This window comes from Protopterus annectens, chromosome 2.part1 (assembly GCF_019279795.1).
Source record: "Protopterus annectens isolate FY-2018-M chromosome 2.part1, PAN1.0, whole genome shotgun sequence".
In the NCBI taxonomy this organism is placed as follows: Eukaryota; Metazoa; Chordata; order Ceratodontiformes; family Protopteridae; genus Protopterus; species Protopterus annectens.
Window position 1 is genome coordinate 732,189,390 of NC_056729.1, and position 23,536 is coordinate 732,212,925.

General features: G+C 36.3%; 1 pseudogene; it reads left to right on the forward strand.

Annotated features, from left to right (window-relative positions):
• The first annotated feature begins 21,967 nt into the window (after positions 1-21,967).
• LOC122794908 lies at positions 21,968-23,197 on the forward strand (annotated as a pseudogene).
• Positions 23,198-23,536: the final 339 nt, after the last annotated feature.

Here is a 23,536-nt window from a genome sequence, read left to right on the forward strand (position 1 = left end):
TTGTTTATGAGTTCCACGATGATACGTTCCATGGCCTTGCAGACCAGGCTCATCAGGCTAATGGGGTGGTAGTTCCCGGGGTCCATCGTGGCTCCCCCTTTGTGAAGTGGGATAACTGCCGCAGTGCGCCATTCAGTGGGTACAAAGCCTGAGGTGAGGCTATGATTGAACATGGTACTTAGGTAGGGTGCCAGTTCATTCTGTAGTTCGTGTGATGTATTTGTTTATTCTGTTTGCATTTCTTTTTTGGGTTGCTCTGGCTGGGCAAAAATAAGCCCCTTTTCAGTGATGAACTTTTTATTGTTTTTTCTAGTCACATCCTTTATATGAAGAAATTGTCTCCTCTTTACTTTCATATTTAATTTCACTAGAATGTTCTTATGCGTCAACCCCAACACAAAATCCAGCCCTCTAAATTCATATTCCATGCTTCTTCTACTTCTTAAATAGATTTTTGATTTACCTTCAGACTATTTTCAACTTTATGCAACAGACAACTTTTCACTATTTCCTTATACCAGGAGTTGCATCAAATTTTATTTTAATATAATCTTTCCACAGTAACAAATCCATACTATAGTCTCGTTGCAAAATCCACTTACTTAACTCTTCATTTTTCTCACTAACTCTTCATACAAAGATGGCTGACTAATTTTCAGCAACGCTTTCAACAAGGATCCATTCTGCATTAATATATTGGTTATCTGATTTAAACGCAGGGATACCTAAAACACTTCATGCTGAATAATTTTCAGCTCATTATTTACTTCTTCTGTTAAAAATAGCACCCTCTTTATTGAATTTATGTGGACTCTTCATATAATTGAGTATATCAGACCCACCAATTCCCTTTCTATCTATTCAGGAAAAGGAATTGTATATACACAACAGCTATGATTCACACTCTTCCATTTGTAAGGGATTCTTCCATATATAATCAAATCTATTTAATTCACAATACCAATAGCGACCCTTTTCTTGAATTAAATACTTCTTTATTGAATAGTCTCTTAAAAATTGGATCTGACTCCTTGGCTAACTACCTTTAATGGTTCTACTGCTATCAGTTAGATAACACAACTATATACTGTTCTTACATTTAGAAAGCCAGAAGGAAAAATGAAAACAATTGATCCATTAAATGGAAAGGACTGGAATCGAAACACATGCATTAAATAGTTACTTTAGCTACAAAAAAAGAGAAAATTATTTAAAAAATCTGTAAATAGATTCATAAATATAAAATAATACATTTTCACTAAATATTTCATAATCACTTTATTGCTCAGTGTCTTGGGCTGCTATGTTTGTAATGTAAAAGTCAACCAAATGTCTTATAATATTGTTGAAATATCTAAAAATAAATCTGTGTGAAAACAGCTTTACAAAATAGAGAACTTTAAATCCCTTGGGTTTTGGTTATGTTTTTCCTTAAAATGTAACCAAACAGTTTGGAATTGGAGGTATTTTAACGTCTCTCACATGTTCATGTATTCTTTTCTGAGCCTGTCACTTTGTTTGACCTATATAAAATTTCTCACAGAAGCATTTAAGCTTGTATTCCACCATCTTTTGATAACGGTCTGACTATCAAAAGCTTTAAAAAGGTAACTGTCAATAATCAGATGTGTACCACTAAAATAGGGAAAGATGAAACAACCCTTATATTCACAAATTACATTTTCTCCCCCATAATCCAAACTGTGTATTATGTAATCACCTACACTTGGTAATTTTCCATGTCCTATAATACTCATACCACCACTAATAAATTTAACAAACCAACTAAAAACACTGAAAAAACTTTCCACAAAGGATGGAGCAAAAATAGTTTAAAAAAAGTGACTTCATTATTTTTAAATATAATTTCTTCAAATTGCACACAGTAAAAAAGCCACAGTCTTTTAAAATGTGAATAAACTAATCACAATGCTTGGTGCAGTGAAGCGTGAGTATTTAAAAGAACAGAACCTCAAATTCAACTTACATTACTAAAATATATTAAACAATAGTTTCTTTGATAAAAAGTAACAATTTCAACAATAAATACTTCAGGAAAAATTATGTTGCCACTTTACTAACTGCTGGAATAAAAAATGAAACAAAATAACACAATGTAGCATTTAAAGTTTATTTGCTGTAATATATAATAAAGTAGACAGAGAAATCCTGTCATTTATATCAGTTGCATTCAGTAATACCTGCCAATAAACTTCCCCTGGTCTCCAAAAAGGCTGACCGGTTACCTCCTTGTGGGTTAAACTGAACTTCCTACAACACACAGGAAAATTGTTAAAAACTAGTATGCATACCAGCATGTCCAACACGAAAAAAATTTGTTGAAACTAGTGCTCATACCAGCATGTCCAACGTGCAAAAAATTTGTTGAAACTAGTGTGCATACCAGCATGTTTCATTAAGGCATTACAGATGTCCTTAGTTTTACTTGCATAACAATGCTGATATATACTGGATTTCAAGTTTTTCCGATGTAAAAGGCTGGGCAGGATAAGCATGTTGCCAAGTAAACTAGAACACTAGACTGACAATCACAGACGCCTTCTATACTAATTACTTTAGGATAATAGTTTACCACAATGCTGGGTGTCTTATTGATAAAAGAGCACTGTTTACAGGATCCACACTTTTTCATACCTTTGTCACAAGGTTGTTTAAGGGGTTTATACATATGGAATTCAAGTATATGGTTGATACTACTGCAGTTTTTGTACACAGTTTTTGGGTGTTCTCCAGTTTTTTTTATTAACCCAAACACACTGAAAAAAAATGGGTCCAGTTGTTATGAAGCATTGTCCTAATAGCCATGGTGATAAGACAATACCATGGTGTTAAAAGATGTATTATCTGACCCCTTATTCTTGTTAGGCTTGTAGTGGGTATGCCTGAGCTCCTGTATAAAGGTAATGAGTCCATCTTTTTCTTAAGCTGTGTCAGCTCACTATTGAAGACACTGCCATCCGTAATGAGCCTAAATAGATGAATCATTTGCCCTTTAACAAAATTTTTCTTTTGCCAGTAAGGGTGGAAGCTGTTAAAATGCAAGTAGCTGTTAGAATGTGTGGGCTTCCGATAGATAGTGGATTCATATACACACTTACTGTAATTTTTGTATACATTAACATCCAAAAAATTGCATGTGTCGACCTCAGCCTTGTGGATGAACAGTAAGAGAGTGGTGATAGAGTTAATATATCCTATGATTGAAATCATAGATTCATAACTTCCTTTCCACAAAATCAGAATATCATTCAGGTATCTGAAATATTTATTTTTCCTTCACTGTTTAAAGATTATATTATTATAGTTCCTTTCCCATCAACAAGGTACGGGTCTATATCAGAAGAGTTAAAGCTGAAAACAGCAAACGCTCTTAGATCGAACTTAAAAAAAAGAAACCACACATGTCGAATGGCCGGAATAGTGATATGATCATTGGGCCATTCTCAGGACTTTGCTGTTTCCTCCACTGTGGTGCAATCTCAGAGTTGGTATATTTAAGTTGGGTGTGTGTGTGGGGGCAGTGATTTTTTCCCTGGGAAAAAAAAATCACTATTCCGCACATTCGATATTGTGTGGTTTCATTTTTTTTTTAGTTCGATCTAAGAGCGTTCACTGTTTTCAGCTTTCGCTCTTCTAATATAGACCCCCAGAGTACAATGTTGGCAAAAACTGGTGCATCAGAAGCCCCCATTTCTACACCCCTTTTCAGTTTAAAAATTCTATTGTCAAATATAACAAAAATATTTTGAAGTACCAATTCCATACATGAGTGAATAACCTGTATCAATGAATAATCCAGGGAAGTACCCATGGTCAGGGCTTCTAAAATATATTTAACCCTTCTTCTTGAGGAATTATTAAGAACAAGTCTTTAACATCAATGCATAAAAAAACTATATCCTCAAAAAATTCACACTTAGACAATTCTTTCAAGAATTTCAAGAAATGCCATGGGCCAACTAAAACATGTGGTTTGGCACAAAAAGCACTTACATTTGTGGTCCACAAATTTGGCTAGAGGCTTTGTCTTTGACCCCCTAGCAGCCACTATGAGTCTCAATTGGGAATCAGCCAAATTTTTGTGGACCTTAGGGATACCAAAAATAGATGAAATGTGGGGCTTTTCAACTCAAACATAAATGTAATAATAATAGTGAAATTGAATGACTAAAATGCAAACTCACATATAGTAAGTCTAAGATTGCCATTTTTTCAGAGTATTCTCTATTCTACAACATATAAAGATCTTGGAGTTGGTATATATAAGTTCTGGGACAGTGGAGGGCTTCCCCCTGTACTGAGGGATGCAGAAAGTTTGCCAAGTGAAAAAAAAAAAAAAAAAAAAACCTTAAAGAACAACACCAATGTTCAGTATTCTGTATTATTTTCATGGTAGTTTTTTTCATAGTTCTGAGGCTCAGTCTTACGATTTTCAAGATTTCAATAGGGAACCCAAAAAACAACTGCTATGAAGCAAAGAACATGCAATAACAATAATTTGCCTTCTTGTTTATTGTATACTGTTCCTGTTTAAGGGAGTTCTACCTTGAACCCCCAAAACTTATAAATGCCACTTCTAAAACATCTTCTAACTCTTCTTAAAGATATTTTATCCTGTCCTGTAAATAAATTAATTAATTAAAACTGAAGTTATTAAATATACTTTCATTTAAAATTATGTCAAAACATGATTTCAGTTGTTTTAGAGATATCCAACCATTTTGTTCAAGGGCCAATTACCTTACTGTCATGGCCAATTACCATACTTGTCCAGGTTTGAGGGGCATATTACCATGCACAACATGAATCTACACAGTCAAGGCACTTTGTTGTGGAACATTGAGAGATAAAATTATTTAGTGTTCCTAAATGTGGCCTGGAGGTTGCCTGTAGGACACCCCAGGCTCATATGAATATTTTTTATCCAAATTGTATGCCTAACACTTCTATCTCCCTTCAGAAAAAAAAAATCCTTCCAGTTGAACTATGTCCCCTAAGCATTACTGTTTCTTTATTTTATTTTATCTCTACGTTTCTGTTTCAAAACTGTTAATGCTTATTCCATTTAGATGCTATTTTATACCATATGTAAAAGAAAATATTAACAAGATTTTTACATTTTTTTATTAATGTCCCAACATTCCCCCAACAACCTGTTCACCACCATTATACCATTCATTAACAATGCAATAAAAGTCTACATTTAGGGCATTTGTGCTTAATTTCTGTCCTCATTCTTATCTCATTCTCACTATCCAGTGGAACTGTTGTTTCCTTTTTATATATAACTTGAACCAAATTTCTAATTTTTTGACAAATCCATATCTTAGCAATTCCCATAAGCACTGATGCTGCAGGCTATCAAATGCCTTTACAGTATCACAGCATAATTATTTCCATCATGTCCTTCTAAATTTATTGAAACCACAATTTATCTGATTGTCATTAATGATTCCTTCACATATTTTATTTTTAATCCATAACAAACCTCTTCCATCAGTTTCTAATACTACATTAATCCTTACCTGTAATACTTTATGTGTTAGAATTTTATTGTTACGGTGCTATTAATCTCCAGCTATGTAATCTTCTCATTTCCATTGATCCAAATATATTTAACACCAATCTTTATTTTTTTTGTATTTTATCATATTCATATAATATTCATAAGACATACCATTCCACTAATTTTTCTTTCATCTATTTAATACTTCATCTAATTCTGTACACTAATCTCTTTTTCTCTTTATCTGTCTGCTTACTTTCTTCCTTGAGCATGTCCTTAAACCCTCCCATTCTTTTAAGCTTAAAACACTATACTGTTCATTGTACTGTATTTCTTCTGTATAATGTTCTTATATTTGTATTATTTTTTTTATCTTGGGAAACCCAGTCATTACCATATGTCTTCATTATCTTAATCACCGTTGCCTCTTCTCTTTTGTAAAATTTTGCTTATTAACAAATTCACCACCTTTTTGCTTCCTACTTGCATTTTTGTTTCCACAAACAACACTTTCATTTTAATCGCATTTGCTTTAATGATGCACCCTTTGATTAAAAAAACAATCATTAATTTAATCATATTTCTTTACATAATTCTCTGCCATACTTTCCTCTCCCATAATTTGTAATATCTAATATAATGTACTAGATAATTTCCTATAATCCTATTTCCCTTTTGTCATTCGTTCATTTCTTATACTCCAACAATCTTTCTTCATGTTTTATTTTCCACTCTATACACACCTAACCCTAGTCCTGATAGTACTCTCTCAGACCATAATGACTTTTCCATAATTGTTCCATTTCATCATGAACTTTACCCTTCTCTGAAGCCATGACACCATGACACTTTTAATCTTTTATCCCTTTTCCTACATAATATTGAGATATTATGATATGAACTTCCTTATAGGACTGAGCAGTTTTAAAATATATAGATACGAGGCAAAAAGTATATATATAGAGGGAGGATTAGTAATAGTCCTAAGAGAGAGAAATATTAGTTTCTGGAGGGAAGGGAAAGAAATTTGGAGGAAATTGGACATTTTGAAGGTAATTGGAGAATATATCAGTGCAAGGTAGAAAGAGAGAGGGGGTAGGGGTTTATGTTGGGGCATGACAAGGGTATTCCCATTTGGAAGATAGACATGCATGAAGCTGTGATTTGAAATAGGTATGGTTAGGCAGATTGCATAGGGTAGGTGGGAGAATGTTCCACCTTTTGGCTAAGGAGTAGGAGAGCAGTAGTTGGCCAGCAGGCCATGCTGGTTTGTAGACCTGAAAAAGGTTTTGGTGTATGGATCTGAGTGAGCGGTTGAGTCCATAGGGTTTTAAGGAGGAAACTAAGGATAGCCAGTTGTTAGATTTAAAGATGAGCTTGTGTGCTGTGGTGAATTGCAGGTAACTGAGGTGGTTGGGAAGTTCAAACCAGTTTAGGGTGAGGAGGGAGTGGCAGTGGTGGGACAAGTTTTTTGAGCCAATTGCAAATTTGGTGATCTTGTGGTAACAGGATTCAAGTTTGGATCTTAGGCCAAGAGATTAGTGAACAGAGGAGCACTATACAGAAGGGATGGGAGTAGGAAGGTGGATGCTAGTGTTTGACTGATGGAGGGGCTGAGGAAGCAGTTGTGTCTATAGAGGAGACCTATCTTTTGGTGGATTTTCTTGATCGTAGAATGGATGTGTGACTCAAATTTAAATTCTTCATCTATGGTGATGCCAAGAAGTTTGGTGTTGGGAATGATTTCAATGGGGGTGTTGTGTTGGCTCTGTATGGAGAAAGAGGTTTTATCGATGATGGAGTTTTTGGTGGGGGGAAAAATCATTAGCTTGGTTTTATTTGCATTTAGAGCTAAATGGTTGGATTGCATCCATGTTTCTGTTTTGGAGAAAGCAAGTTGGGTTTTGGCTTGAAGCATATTACAATGTTTAAGGATTTGCAGGTATTATTGTTAATGTGAATACATAATTTCCTTTTGTCCATTCCAATACTTGCCCTCATATTACTTCTATTTCCCACCTGAAATAGTGCCTATAACAATACACCCACTACTCAGGGAAAATCACAATATACCAATTTCCATATCTCAGAAAAGAAAAAAAGAACTTTTTTAATTATACCGTGGTGAAATTTACATTTAAAGCATATGCTACAACATTATCCATTTATTTTTGCTTTTAATTTTTAACATGATTTTTTTTCCCTGATGCTAACCTTCTTAGCAATTGATGTTTTACTTTCAACAAACCAATTAAGTGCTTTAACATTTACAACTTCCCCAATTTGTTTCACAAATTGTTTTCCCATTTGTGCTTAACAGCAACATAGTATTGCCTGAAATCATTTTGGTAAATGAAACTGTCATATTAACATCTTCCCCCATGTTTTCCTAATGATGCACAACAAATTCATACTTTTTTAACTTCACTTTGTAGCTGAGCCACATATGATTCAAGCTACTTTTAACAGATAGGTTTTCAGTTTTGCTTATTATGCCCCTTTTCCTGCACGTTACTCAATATGCTTAATTCATAACGTATCAGGTGACTATACTGGCCACAAAAATAACATTTATTCATTTGGGTGACACTCCTTATAGTGCTCCTGCAACCATATACATTTACTACATTTTTAAGATGCACTACAATATTTTCTGTTTTATAACTAGAGCTGTTAAAGCTTTCCATCCCCCAGTCCATATTCTTTTAAGGTCCATAACTTTCTTAACTTCCAGCAATGCCCCACAATGCTGCTCTGAGCAATTATATATATATATATATATATATATATATATATATATATATATATATATATCTTCACTTTGCAGAAATATGAGCTTTGCACAGTGTATTTTTGAACATTCAGATTTCTTTCTCAGTTTCAACAGTCATTCCTTCACTCACCATAACAGATTCCTTGTCCTCCATTTATGAATTCATAGATAAGTGCTAGGCAGTCAGTCTGCAGGTCATTAGTAGCCTAGCCAAAAACTTCAGTTCAAAAGATCCATCCTGCCTTAAGGAGGGCAAGAGAGGATAGGCTGGGGAAAATCTGAGGCTGCCATTCCAATCATCTATGTTTGCCCACAGCAACAGTGCTACTGTGCTTCCGTGTGGTGGAAGTTTGTTCTATAGGTGCGGAGGCTACATTGTGGTATGAATGCATCATGCCAGCCTGTTTTATTTATCTGTTGATGAAGGTCTGGTTCCTTTAACTGAGTATTTGAGGTACCATTTGTTATATGAAAGAATAGAAGATCAAAGAGGGTTGGATATGTCATGGCTCAAATGGCTAGACATAGATCTCCACAAAGCAGTCTATAAGAGACTGTGTACAGAAGGGACACCAGTCTGTCAGGATAACAGAGATTTTTAAGCCCACTGATTTTTTTAGTTATGAATCTCTGAGGTCTTTCAGATTGAGTGATATATTTGATAAATAATTGCAGTGATATGGGTAAAGGGGAATTAAGACTTATTCTTATCTAGCAGTGATGCCTTTGGATGCCTTTGGAAATCAGATGAGTCTGGCAGAAGGCTTTCTGGACTACTGTGGAGACATGATTGTCAAATGATAAGGAATTATTAATAAGAACGCCTAGATCCTTTCTGACAGTATCTGATTGGAGGTGTTCCTTCTTTATATATGTGAAAATGTTTGGTTTACCGAAATTAGCTATACTACATTTTAGTACATTTAATTTGGGACCATTATTTTTGCACCAATTTTTGACATGGTTTCATCTATGTTAGAGCAACTGTGAGTCAGTGGAAGATAGAATAATACCCAATTTACAGGCATCTGCAAATTTAGATAACTATAGGCTAGGAGTGTTGGCATAATGGCCTCAGAAGTAGAGTCCAAATAGGAAAGGGCCCAGTACTGAGGCATGTGGTATAATGTTATGATGTTATGATGTGAGGTATTGCTAGCTGTGCCAGGATATGTAGGGCAGTGGAGGTGTAACATATGCCAGCATAGCTAGCTGGAGTTTTGTAAAGAATTATATGTCATTTGTATATCAAACTGATTAGAACAGGTGCTTGTGTTGAAAATGTACCAACAGTGGGTCCTACTGGACAGAAAAGAAATACACCTGTATGTCAGACGGTATTGTAACTGTTGACATGAATATATTGTAACAGAGGATACTGGAAGAGAAGAGGTTAATCTCAGTCCAGCTAACTTTGAAAAATAGCCTGAAATTAAATTACCTGGTTTAGGCCATAAAGATTGTATTTTACAGTTCAGATTGCAACCAGAGATGAACTTTATGTGAAAACCAGGACTAGGAATCCTACTGTATTGTCCTTAGGGGTGAACTAATTTAGGGTGGAAGTTCTGAAATGGTTTTATAGCTTTCAGATGCTATAACACATCTCAGCAAAGCTCCATCTGCGTATATGGTAACACATATGTGCTAAGTTCTGCTTCAGTTTCTAGCAAAGGGGGAAGTGTGGGAACCAGAGTCAGATGACCAGACATATGTGATATCATTCTGTAATCCAGCACTGAAATGATATTTTAATATTAGATGAGACGGAAGTCTCAGGGCAGTCTGTTTTTGAAACCTGACAAAGAAGGAAGCCCACTCACCCACTTCATCTTGCCTTGCTTTAGTAAGTAACTAGGGAATAGTAATTCTTTAGCTTAGTCATGAAAATAAAGTAAGATTAGTTACATACTGTTTTTCGGTATCTGTGTGAATCTACCCATCTGTGATTGAAACTCTGGTATTTATTGCAAATTGATATTTAGTATTTTCATGTTGTTTGATTATTTATTATTTAATATATTTAAACTTTTTCATTGTGGCTGGTATTTTAGAGAATATTTTAACCTTTGAGAGTACTTATATTTATTTTGTGACACTGTGGCCACTCCTGAAAGCCTTGCTGCATTGGTCAAACACTACCATTTGCATTAGTATTAATTTTTCTCAGTATAATTTGTACCCTTGTAAGAGCCTTAGAGTAGCTGACTGGTGGCAGTGAATCTACCTCATAGTCTGGGCCAAGGGGGCAGAGCTAGTAAATCTGTGCCAGTCTTTCTCAGTTTTGTGTGTGTGTGTGTGTGTGTGTGTGTGTGTGTGTGTGTGTGTGTGTGTGTGTGTGTGTACACGTGTGTGTATCTGAAAATCAAATTGCAAAGAGTGTGTGTGTCAGCTACTTTGAGTAGGGACACAGAGCATTGGTTTTACAGAGAAAGTGGTTGAGGACTTGGCTTAGAACATTTAGCTGAGGACTCAATCCTACAGCTTTGCCAGTGGAGAGTCTTATTGGGGACCTGGAGAGAGAGAGAGAGAGAGAGAGGGAAACCCAGCCCCCGAACTGAGTGTGTTCCCTGTGTGCTCTTAAGGGAAATTGTGCTTGGAGCAAAGAACTGCGTCTGGAAATACTGTGTGCATCTATTTTTGTTTCAAGTGAACGTCCATGTCCAGTGTCAGTGGTGAGGATTAAGGCTCCCTGATTAGTGCCCCAGACTAGGGGCATCACATATTGGTGAGCAGTGCTGTAGATATTAATTGAACTTCTGCAGCCTGTAGACAGTTGTCACTGAAGGTGTGTGTACTCTCAGCAGTCACAAGGTTTCATTTTCACAGTAGTTTTATTTATTTTTGTTAGTATAGTTTAGTCAGGGAAAGCAGGCAAAGATGTCAGCAGAGGATGACATCAAGCTGACAAAGAACCAGTTGGCTAAGGTGTATGAAGCCAAGGGACTGGTGCATGCCAGCCTGACTAAAGGAGAAATTAGGTCAGCCTTAATCACAGCTTGATTACTGGCCCAGAGAAGGGGCATCACATACTCCACAGGTAACTCTTTTGCCTTCAGAAGTAGCACCTCTGAGTCCAACCACATGAGTTCTGTCAGACAGCCAGTTAGCTATCTACAAAGCAATATATGGATTTATAGTTAGATTTACAAATGTATCAATAATTACTGCATGAGAAATAGTGTCAAAGGTCTTGGTCAGGTCTACCTGTGCTGTATGTGCTATGTAAAAGTCATCCACTGCTTCAGTTCCATTTTAAAAGAAATTAATGTGGTTAAGGGGAAGGACATTTCCTTGACAAAGCCAAATTGATGAGGGTCCAGAGTTAAGAGATTTTCAATATTTAGATTAATGAGGTCTGAGATAATGTATTCCATAACTTTATATATGAGACTGTAGTTACCAGGTTCCATGGCTGGGCTTCACTTGTTTAATGGCATTACAGTGGCTGTCTTACATACTTTGGCATGTAAGCAATGGAGAAGCTTAGATTATACATATGATGTGGCTCCATATTAAAATGTCTGCACTCGGAATGCCGATTTCCAATTTATCGAAAAAAAGGCTGAAAATCCAGAAGGGAGAATCTTGAACATCATGCTTCTCCTTTAAAGTTATTTTTTGAAGGGGGCCAGGATGCGGAAGCTTGACCCCCCATGCCACCCAAACGTATATATACCAATCATACCTTAGACAAAAGAGAATATTCTAGGAATAGTCATTTTGAAGTTAACATATGTAAGACTGCTTTTTGGCCATTCATTCTCCATGTTTTGCAGGTCTCAACATTTCAGATGGTTACCAGTTTAGTAATGGGGTTAGCTGATTCTGTGGATTCTGGGGAATATCTACAACTTATACCTGCATGAGGTTATGGAATGATTTTATTAAGCAGATGTGGCTTCCCATGCTTGGTAGTATGTAATAATTGCCTCATAACTTTTATAAGTTATTCACTCCAGCATGAACAGTGGCCATGTCATCAATGCCCTAATCCTTTTAACTTTGTTACATATCCCTAATTCTGGCCTTGGGCAAGTATGATACAGTCACAATTTTGTAGAAAAGCTTATACATACACATATATATATATATATATATATATATATATATATATATATATATCTCAACACAGAGTTTTGTTTATTTATTTATTTGACATTTGTACCGGGTTGGTCCAACTGAGCCAGTGGCCCATTTTCAGTGGAGACCCAAGAAGAAAAGCTCGAATACAGTGAAGTACAACATGATAAGCATATTTGTAAGTACAGCACAGATCTTAGATGTATTTTGTACTATATAAAGCAAATAGCAAGTAGAAAATGTAATACATAAAGCAAACAGAAAATCAAGACACAGCTATAATACAAGTACAGAGAAGACATTTAAAGTAGCAATTAAGTATATACATATTTACATGTGATGCAGTGGTTAAGCATTTGGGTCTAAAAAGTAGTAAATCTATGTGTTAAGAAGGAAGAATAAGGAATGGTGGAGTGAGGTGACTGTAATGAAGTAGTGGTAGTGCATCAGAGAGAGAGAAGAATTAGTAGGGTCATGACAGGAGCAGGACTTTGTGTTAAATAGGAGTATAGGAGTTTGACTTCGATATTATATATATATATATATATATATATATATATATATATATATATATATATACAGGGTGTGACTTTATGTTTATGTCTCTCTTGAATAGTTAAGATGACATCAAAAAGGGAGTGTATTTTTGTGGGGATGAGGCAGTTCTTGCACTGTCTGAGATTGCTATTGCCAATCAAGTTTCTGAATGCTAACTCATGAAGTTCCTTTATACCAAATCTAAAGTGAAATCCTTCCTGTGTAAAACATATGGTTTGGAGAATGGTGTAGTGCTAGTCAAAAAGTAATGCTGCCTTTCAGAAAGGGCAAGGTCAGTAAAGTGGTAGTTTTGTAAAATGTTTTCATTTTAAATACATTGTGGGAGTTCTGTATTATCTATTTAAGGCTATTGTGTAGGACAAGACAAGATATTAGTACTAAATGGAGATTTTCAAAATAAGTTCAACAAATGTTTACAGCAGTGGGCATTGGAATACATGATCAGAGAATGGGAGGATATAAATGGTGGTGATGGGGTAATTAACATGTAAAGTGTTTAAAGTAGGGCATTTACAATATCATCTGAGAGGGATCACTGGTACAACCAAAAAAAAAAAAAAAAAAAAGAGCGGACTAGACTTCAAAGGTAAATTTACAAAAGGAAGGGACAACCCATGAGAACACAGCAGGGATGAGATATCTAAAGTGTGGAAAACGTATATACTCACGTAGTAATCTGTTCTTTCATAGGTTCAAAGGTACGTAGGTGTACACTACACTAATGTACACTACACTAATGACCACTATGGCCCGTATAAGCCTAGCCATGCAACCCAAATGTGACCCACAAATTTGATTTATAAGGGAATGATTTATTGATTTCCACTGTCCATAAGAGACATACAAGGGAGACCAGGGGTGAATTTCCAATTACCCATTCACAGGGCGAAACTGCTTCACACAGATGGGGAGCCTTTTCCAGAGAACGAGAATTCTGTGTGAAAAATATGTCTCACCAGCATGTCATATTTATGTTACAAGCAACATTCAGGTTTTTAATCTAGTAGTGTTGATGCTGTTTGTTTTGCGGATGTGGAAACAATTCATCAAAACAGGGTCCTGTGATACATTAAAGATACATAGGGTTTGCTTTTCCCCCTAACCTAGAACTTTTAAAACTTCAAGAAAATAATTAAATTAAAATAACACTACAATAAAATGTGAGTATAAAGAAGAAGATAATGCTGGTATGCAACCCCCCAAATCATTTCGTCTAACACTGCAGTCTGTTCTGGCAACTTCCTGTAGAAAAATACTGAACTATTTTTCCTTATTGTAAATCATTTAGTTTACAGCTCCTGTCAGAATTTGCAACCAGTGAGTCCCCTTGATCTACAGAAACAAAATACTGTTTGTTTTCTGCCCTAGTGTAGAACATTTCAAAAATCTTGGAAAAAAAGACAAAAAACAATGCAAGTATGCAAATCAACCAATCATATCTACTTTATTAGGAATCTGTTCTGGCAGATCTCTCAAACAAACACAGACAGACACACACACACACACACACACACACACACACACACACACACACACACACACACACACATATATATATATATATATTTTTTTTAAGGCTATTTTAGCAATTGCACATGTTAAAGCTTTCTTTTTTATAAACTTTTATCAATCATATGGAAATGTTATTGCAAATGTTCATAAACAAGCATAACAAAAGTTCATATTATGCAAGTCACAATGCTGCAGCTCTGTCTCAATACCATTCTCTTCAATGTGGAATGACTTTTTGCATAATGTAGTTTTAAATTCAGTATTTTCAGTAGCTGCCTACTTTATAAAATGTAAAAATTAAAATGGCAGTCAAGAAATTTACACACTCAGTGACTGGCACCAATACTGATGAGAAAATACTCACACCAGTAGTCATGAGAAGGCAAATTATATGGGGCTGAAATACGACAAATTGATTTGCCAGTGGTTAAAAATTTTAAAAAGTCTATTTATTTAAATTTGTAAATCGGAATAGAGTACACTTGTCAACATGAACCATTTTTTTAAGCCCATTCTGGTTAAGTGATTTTTCTCAGAGACATACAGTAGGCAGGCTGAGGCTGTGAGTATCAAACTCTGAACTCCATGATGCAGCCCTGTAACACCTCATATGCTTCATCCTCTGAACTAATTAACTGACAATAATGTTAACAAAGTCCCACCTGCCTACAAATAATGACAGACATTTGAATTTTAGAATTCATATCCTTCAGAAAATGTATGCTAATCCAAAACCTTTTAATCTATCCACTCTATAAGTTTATATCATCAATATTTCGTTGATTTTGGGCTTCTGTCCCCCATTATGTTTGGCTTTGTCCAGATTATGTGCACTAAGAGGGTGAGAGATATGTGATGCACATCACAGGTGTGTAGCTGGATAGAGCTTATGCAACTGCTGTTTTGAATTTGAGTGTATTTGTAGCATCCAGACATACCTGTCTTGTGCTTGGGTGTGTTTGCACATGTCTGAAAATTGATAGTATCTATTCAGACCACACTGTTTGAAATGACAGCTGTAATGCCACAAGCTACTATGGCAGAGACTAGAGAATGGTAGAGCCTATGTCACAGAGCTTTGCATGTTGGCACAAAGCTTTAAGCTTCAGAGATCCACTTCAGGAAAATGCATAAAACACATGCATTCACAAACAAACATGCTGACACAGAAGCACACACACAGCACACACAAGTGCATGCACACATACACATAGAGACAGACAAGCTCATACACATACATATGCACATGCATGTACTCACAGACACACACATACCATATCCTTCTTTGAGTGCCTTATGCTGTTTAAACTGTTTTATTCTGCATCTGTGTCATATTCTTTAAACTCCAGTGCCATACAGCAGAAGTAGTGTAACAACCTAAAAAATGCAGTATTTCCTTTTCAGCAGTTATTGCATAACATGTGTCAACTAGGCAAACAAGAATACACAGATTTATTTACATGCAACATCAATTGTTCCTTGTTGAGCTTGACCAGAAGAACAACTATGCTTTACTTCCTTCCTTCAGTTTTGTGCAGGTAAGATAAGCAAACTGTGAGGGCTGCTTTGAAACACACTGGCTAAGTGTTTGAATTATTGTTTTGTATCTCTTTACAAATGAAAGTAAAGGAAAATGCATTGTGTAGGTGTTATAGAATGCTGCTGCTAGCATTTGTTTAAACAGGTTGTGTAGCAAGACCTTTTGTTTATGTTCTGAGTTTTGAGTTTGAGGCATTTCAGGCATTTCTGACCTAGAACATGCAAAAGATTTAAGCACCTGTGATGATCTGCTATATAAATGAACAGTAAATTCTGAGTGGAGTAATTTTTGGGGAGTCTCTGATATGAAGAGTGGAGTATCCTTCAACTCACACTGTATAGAACTTGGTGCTTCTTGTGTGTGTTAAATGGTGTCTTATGTTGTCAAACTCCATCTTCACACAAACAGTAGGAGCTACAGACAGTAGCCAGTGTACATTTTGTGAATGATGACACATATGCTGGTACAGCTGTAGCTTATGTGTGCTTGATGCATACCGGTAAAGTACAAATAAAAAGTATGTAGTTCCATTTATATTTAAAAAAAAACAATGCATCATTTTGAAACAACATTCATACAGACACTTGTTCAGTCTGTCTAACTGTGCATCTGTATGCCTGTTACATTTTTATAACCAGTCCAGGCAACCAGTTGACATAAAGCATGAAATGATTCTGTGCCACACAGTAGAATATCACTGGACTTTTAAACATGTAGTGACAATTTCATCATTGCAGATTTACCTGAGTGCATGTTTTTGAGAAGGAAGGGTAAAAGCAGATTCCCTGGAGAAAACCTACTTATATGCTAGGAGGAAATGCAGACTTCACATGCAAGTACCTCAGATGGGAATCAAGCTGGACATCCACATGCTATGGGGCAGCAGTACCAGCTATTATAACAGTCTGACACTTTCTGCACTTTTTCAAGTTGTTTCAGTTAAAGCAAGTTTGTTATCAAATAATGTATATCTGTCATTATGTAGAGCACTACTGAACCTTCACAAAAGTGCCCTGTGCATGGTGTCCTGCGCACCATGCACTAATCATCAAAGTATTCGAAAATAATGTGAGCAGCAGTCTTTACAAAAAAAAATGAGACTGACATCTTTTATACAGCATTTAAGTGTGAGAATATCCACCTTTTCAAAATTCCTGCCATGGTCCCAAAGAAACACCCTTCAGATCTATAGTAAGGTGTAGTTGTTGGCACGGAGGGAGTGTAGTCCCCCAAATTGTGGTGAAGGTGTGATACAATATAAGTATGCAGTGCTGAGTATTCTAATTATTTTTAGATGACAGATAAATCATATGTTGAGTATACAGTAAGGGCCTTGTACAGTAAGGGCCACATAACTGAAAGATGGGAGTGAGATTAATTTGTACTGTATTTTACAATGTCTTTTTTGTCAGCTTGTATCCCATTCTCTCTTCTTCTGCCCAGAAGGAGTGGCAGGACAGGAAGGGGGTGAAGTACTGTTTTGACAGCTGCCTTAAGCAATTGTTGTATTCTTCCGAAATAACTGATTTAAGTTTGTAGGTACTGAGGTGGGAGTGCAATATATTTAGCTTTACTACTTGTGTTGAACAGTTTAACTGAAAGAAAAATGGCTGCAAAGAAGTCTTGTCAGGTGGAGAAAATCAGAGGAGAACATATGGCCTAGTGGGATTTGAGATATCATGATGCCATCATGCAATGTATTGTTTATAACCTAAAGGTGGATCAATGAAAAGTTGGATTGAGCTGTCAGCTGGAAAGATATGTAGATGTTAAAATGGAAGAATACTGTTTGGGTAGAGTTGCAGTGGCCAGTATAAAATAGTCATGGATTTTTTATACCAACAGGTGTAGATGTTGGGTAATTAACTTACTTGAAAAACTCCATGGATAGCTATTCTCAAGATGATTACAAGAGAACAACTTGATCTTGTTCATTGGATGTCTTGGGCCATAACGTTTAACATTTTACGTGCCTAAAGAGTTAACTTCTATCACTCTGGATTTTTGGCAGGACAAACAAAGAAGGTATTAGCATGCTGGGTTCATTAATAACGAGAACATTTTTTTTTCCAGGCTATGAGGCGTAAAAAGTAGTGGCCTGAATATTTTGACAAGACAGTGCCTGTTCTTATAGACTCAACAAATACCACCTAGATAACAAATAAAGTATTTGATGGGGTGAAGATGAGGATTCCAGGTTTTGGAATGTACTGACAGTATGACTGTGGAGACAGTAGCATTTATACATACTTTTATTATGATGTCTTGCATCAGATAAGTGTCTTTTGGTTTATGCACAGAAATTATGTTTTCATTCAGATGAGTGCATCTTTCAATGGATATACTAAGAAGGTTTTTCAGGAGGTTGCTAACTGTAGCTATATTTTTGTAGTCAAATGTAATTAAAAACTATTTGGTGACATACACTTTTGCAATTCAGCCACTCCCACTGGGGCAGTTGATGGCTAAGTATATGCTCTAATTAGAAAATGTTCTTTAGATGTATTTTTAGAATAAACTAATTTTTGATAATACTACGAAGTATTGGATTACAGGACAAAAATAATTATTCTGAAGTTTGTATTCTTGCGTGTGTGTGTGTGTGTGTGTGTGTGTGTGTGTGTGTGTGTGTGTGTGTGTGTGTGTGTGTGTGTGTGTCTGTGTGTGCTATAAACTATAATTCCAAATCTTTTGAAATTCTGTGCACATATTATGCAGCAGATCTGGCACTTGTTTTCTTCTTTGGTATGATTGCTTGTAAAAATAAATCCATCCATCCATCCATCTAAAACACCTTTTCCCATTTCTTTCACATCGGGTCAGGGTATCACTTCCACAGTGACAATCTTCTAGTGCCAAAGTTTACACTGCCGGGTGACTAGCCTTAACTCAGTTGTTGTTTCATACCACACGTATATACACACACATACACACACACACACACACACACACACACACACACACACATACACACACACACACTCACACCTATGGTCAATTTAGAGTACCCAGTCCACCTACTGCATGTCTTTGGAATGTGGGAGGAAAATGTGATACAGAAAACATGTTCTGGTTAGATCACATACCTTTACTTAATGTACTTACATTTCCCAAGTTGGGCTACATAGAATTCTGACTGCACAGGATAGGACCAGAAGTAAAATTACCTCATGAGAAACAATATGGGATCAATGTGGAATAGAAGATGGGTACTTCTTGATCAGTCATAACATTAAAGTCAGTCTAGAATGATAGCTTTGCACTTTCATATCTATTCCTATGGCTTGATATAAAAATACAGAAACATTTTTTGCAGGGAGCAAGCACCATTGAACCTCAGTGTGGAGGCAAACCCTCACATGCTAAAACTCTCTCTCTCTCTCTGTATATATATATATATATATATATATATATATATATATATGGATTCCATACATTTGGTCGAATTACACTTAGTTGAAAATGATACCAGGCATCGCACTTCACTAAAAACTCACTTGACTGAAAGCTCACTTGGTCGAAGTTCATTTGGTCGAAAATGGAATATAGCCCTTGCCCCACAGCAGTGCAACCTTGGAGTGAGAATATTAAATAAGGGGGGTGGGGGTGGGGGGCATAGCCCTCCACATAATTTTAATGTATTCACTATTATAAGAAGGTATATCCATTAGAAATTCATTGATATATATATCTTTAGTAAAAGCTATTGGCATACAGCCCCCCACACCCCCTTATTTAATATTCTAACTCCAGAGTTGCACTGCAGTGGGGCAGGGGCTATATTCCATTTTCAACCAAATGAACTTCGGCCAAGTGAGCTTTCAGTCAAGTGAGATTTCAGTGAAGTGCAATGCCTGGAATCATTTTTGACTAAGTGTAATTCGACCAAATGTATGGAATCCATACATATATATATATATATATATATATATATATATATATATATATATATATATATATATATATAAATAAAAATGTAAATATTCGTTTGTTCAAAATCTTAAATCTCCGAAAGTTCTTCACCGATTGCTTTGAAATTTTCACACAATGTTGCATTCGAATACCCACGTGTTTTTATATACCTACTATTATATAGATGTCACACATTGCATTCGAATACGCGTGTGTTTTTACATACCTACTATTATATAGATGTCACACCTGTGACAGGTAAAAACATGCTTTTTTTGAAAAACAGTGCCATCTGTGGGACGTAAAAGCAACACACGTTATACTAAATATTTTATGATTCCATTTCAATGTTTCCGATTTATGATCCATTTATGATTTCCAAATTTCCAATTTTACGATTCCATTTCAATGTTTCCGATTGCATTGTTAAATTGCATTTTCATACATTTTGATTTATTTTCATTTTGATTTCATTTTGGAATTGAGCTGTGTCGTTTACCATAGCATTAATTTTGTGAGCATAGTTTATGTTTTTCTTTTTTCATTGTTTTTCATTTCATTTTTTTTTACTGTTTTTCATATTTGCCAGTGCAATTGGCAGTGGAATTGAGCTGTGTTGATTGATCTACGTTTGAATTGAAATATTTCATTAGTATTTTTTATTTTTTTTTGTTTTTTCTTTGTTTTTTAGTTTGCGTTTTTTCCTTTTTTAATGTTTTGCAATTTTATATGTTTTTGTTATAACTTTCTTTCTTCTTTTTCAGTGCAATCGATCTGCTTTAGTTCATCCAAATAATGCCTCGCAGAAGATCAAACTTAGGTCGGCGTACTCGCGGAGCAGAAGCAGTGCGACGAGTAATTGCAAATCAAACTGAGGAAGAACGGGCATCAGCGAACGAGCGAAACAGACAAACAATGGCTCAAATACATGCCGAGGAAGCAGCAGAGCGACGTGCAGCCAGACTTGAGGATGCACGGTTGCGAGCATGGCAATCTCGTTCTGCAGCTTCAGATCTGCTTTGTTCTCAACAGAATGAATGCAACAGGCTGAGAGTGGCTGAAAGACGTCAACGAGAAACAGCAGATCAGCTTCAAACATGACTCCGTGCTCAGCAATCACGCGATTACAATCACCTTGCATTCCGGTACAACCCAGCTTATGATTATAGTTTGAGCCGGCATGTTCTCATCGGCACTATGACTGAAGTGTGTCCTTATTGCAAGGCTCTGCAATTTAATGGAGAAATGAAAGGAATGTGTTACGCCATGGGAAAAATTAAATTGCCTCAACTTGGAGAACCGCCAGAGCCATTAAAAACTTTGCTTGCCAGATATACCGCCAAATCAAAGCATTTCCTATCTAACATCAGGAAATACTCATGCTTCCAAATGATGTTGTTCGGCACAGAAATCGTAACATCTCAATTCATGCCAAATTTCAAAGTGAAAGGACAAATTTATTATAAAGCAGGCTCCCTGCTTCCATTCCCAGATGGTCAACATAAATTCCTACAAATGTATTTCATCGGTGATGGCAATGATGAATTGAATGCATGCTGCAGAATTTCTACCGGCATATAAAGGTCCATCGTTTCCCAACTGCAAGAGCTTCTTCATGAAAAAAAACAATTTAGTGCATTTGTTCAAAACAGCAACTGACATGATGCCATCTGATACACACAAGATTGTTATTCATGCTGACAAAACACCTGCTGGAGAACATGTGCGAAGATTCAATGCTCCAACTATAGATGAAGTGGCAATTGTTATAGTCGGAGATCAGTTCCAACCTAGAGATATTGTTCTTCATCGGAGAAACGATCAATTGACAACAGTTGCAGAAACTCATCGATGCTACGATGCCCTGCAATATCCAATCATTTTTTGGGATGGTGCCAATGGATATCACTTCAACGTTAAGATGATAAATCCAGTCACTGGCAAAGAAACAAATATGAAATACAGTGCAATGAACTATTATTCATACCGATTAATGATTCGATAGAATGAAGACAATCACATTTTGAAATGCCGTCAATTGTTTCACCAGTACATCGTAGATATGTATGCAAAAATTGAAACAGAATGTTTGATATTCATCCGTTTGAATCAGACCAAGCTTCGCTCTGAAGAATACATTCATTTGCGAGATGCAGTTGTAAATGACGGTAATACAACTAACGTTGGAAGACTAACGATTTTGCCATCTTCATATACAGGCAGTCCACATCATATGCATGAGTACACTCAAGATGCAATTGCGTATGTTTGTCACTACGGGCATCCAGAACTATTCATTACATTCACATGCAATCCAGCTTGGGATGATATACGACAGCTCTTACTTCCTGGGCAATCGCTGATGGATAGGTATGACATCACAGCACGTGTTTTCAGACAGAAGCTGAAACCGCTGATGGATTTCATGGCAAAACATGAAGTGTTTGGGTATGTGCGCTGCTGGATGTACTCAGTGGAATGGCAAAAGAGAGGATTGCCACACGCACATATACTAATCTGGCTCTATAACAAAATCACTTCAAACAAAATTGACGATGTAATATGCACTGAAATACCCGATGCCGACGTCGATAAGGATTTGCATGAAGTTGTGATGAAAAATATGATACATGGACCTTGTGGTACAATGAATCCAAATTCACCATGCATGATAGACGGAAAACGCTCTGTGCGATATCCTCGTGCATTAGTATCCAACACAGTTACAGGAAACGATGGATATCCTTTATACAGAAGAAGATCAGCAGAAGATGGCGGTAAATTAGCAACCATACAAATGTGAAACAGTGACATTGAAGTAGATAACCGGTGGGTTGTTCCATATTCGCCTTTGCTATCAAAAACATACAAAGCGCACATAAACGTGGAATACTGTAACTCCGTTAAATCAATCAAATACATTTGTAAGTACGTGAATAAAGGCAGCCACATGGCATTTTTTGGCGTGCAACCAGAAAGAAGTGATAGGAATGCGGTCATACATATCGTTGAAATCGCACAGTATCAGGCTGGAAGATGCATAAGCAGCAATGAAGCTGCATGGCGAATTCTTTCATTTCCCATACATGAACAAAGTCCAGCTGTTGTTCACTTAGCAGTACATCTAGAAAATGGACAACGCATTTATTTCAGAGCTGCAAATGTGCAACAAATAACCCTGAATCCACCGGCTACAACGTTAACTGCTTTCTTCACATTATGTCAAAGTGACACATTTGCGAAAAGACCTGTATTTGGAAGTGCCTACGTATTACACATGGATTACGAGTAGAAAATCATTTGAATGACGCAAATGAGGAGAGCGAGTCGATGGACAACCTGGCATATTCAAAGAAACTACGATAGGCAGACTGTAAACCATGTATCCCAATCAAGATGAATGCTTCTCTCTTCGCATGCTGTTGGTAAATGTGCCTGGTCCAACATCTTTCCAGCAATTGAGAATTGTCAACTGCATTACACATGCCACTTTCCGCAGTGCATGTCAAGCTCTGAATTTATTGGAGAATGACCGACACTGGGATGTATGCATTAATGACGCGTGCAATACGTCACATCCAAATCAAATTTGTGTATTGTTTGCAATCATTTTGACAATCTGCTCTCCTTC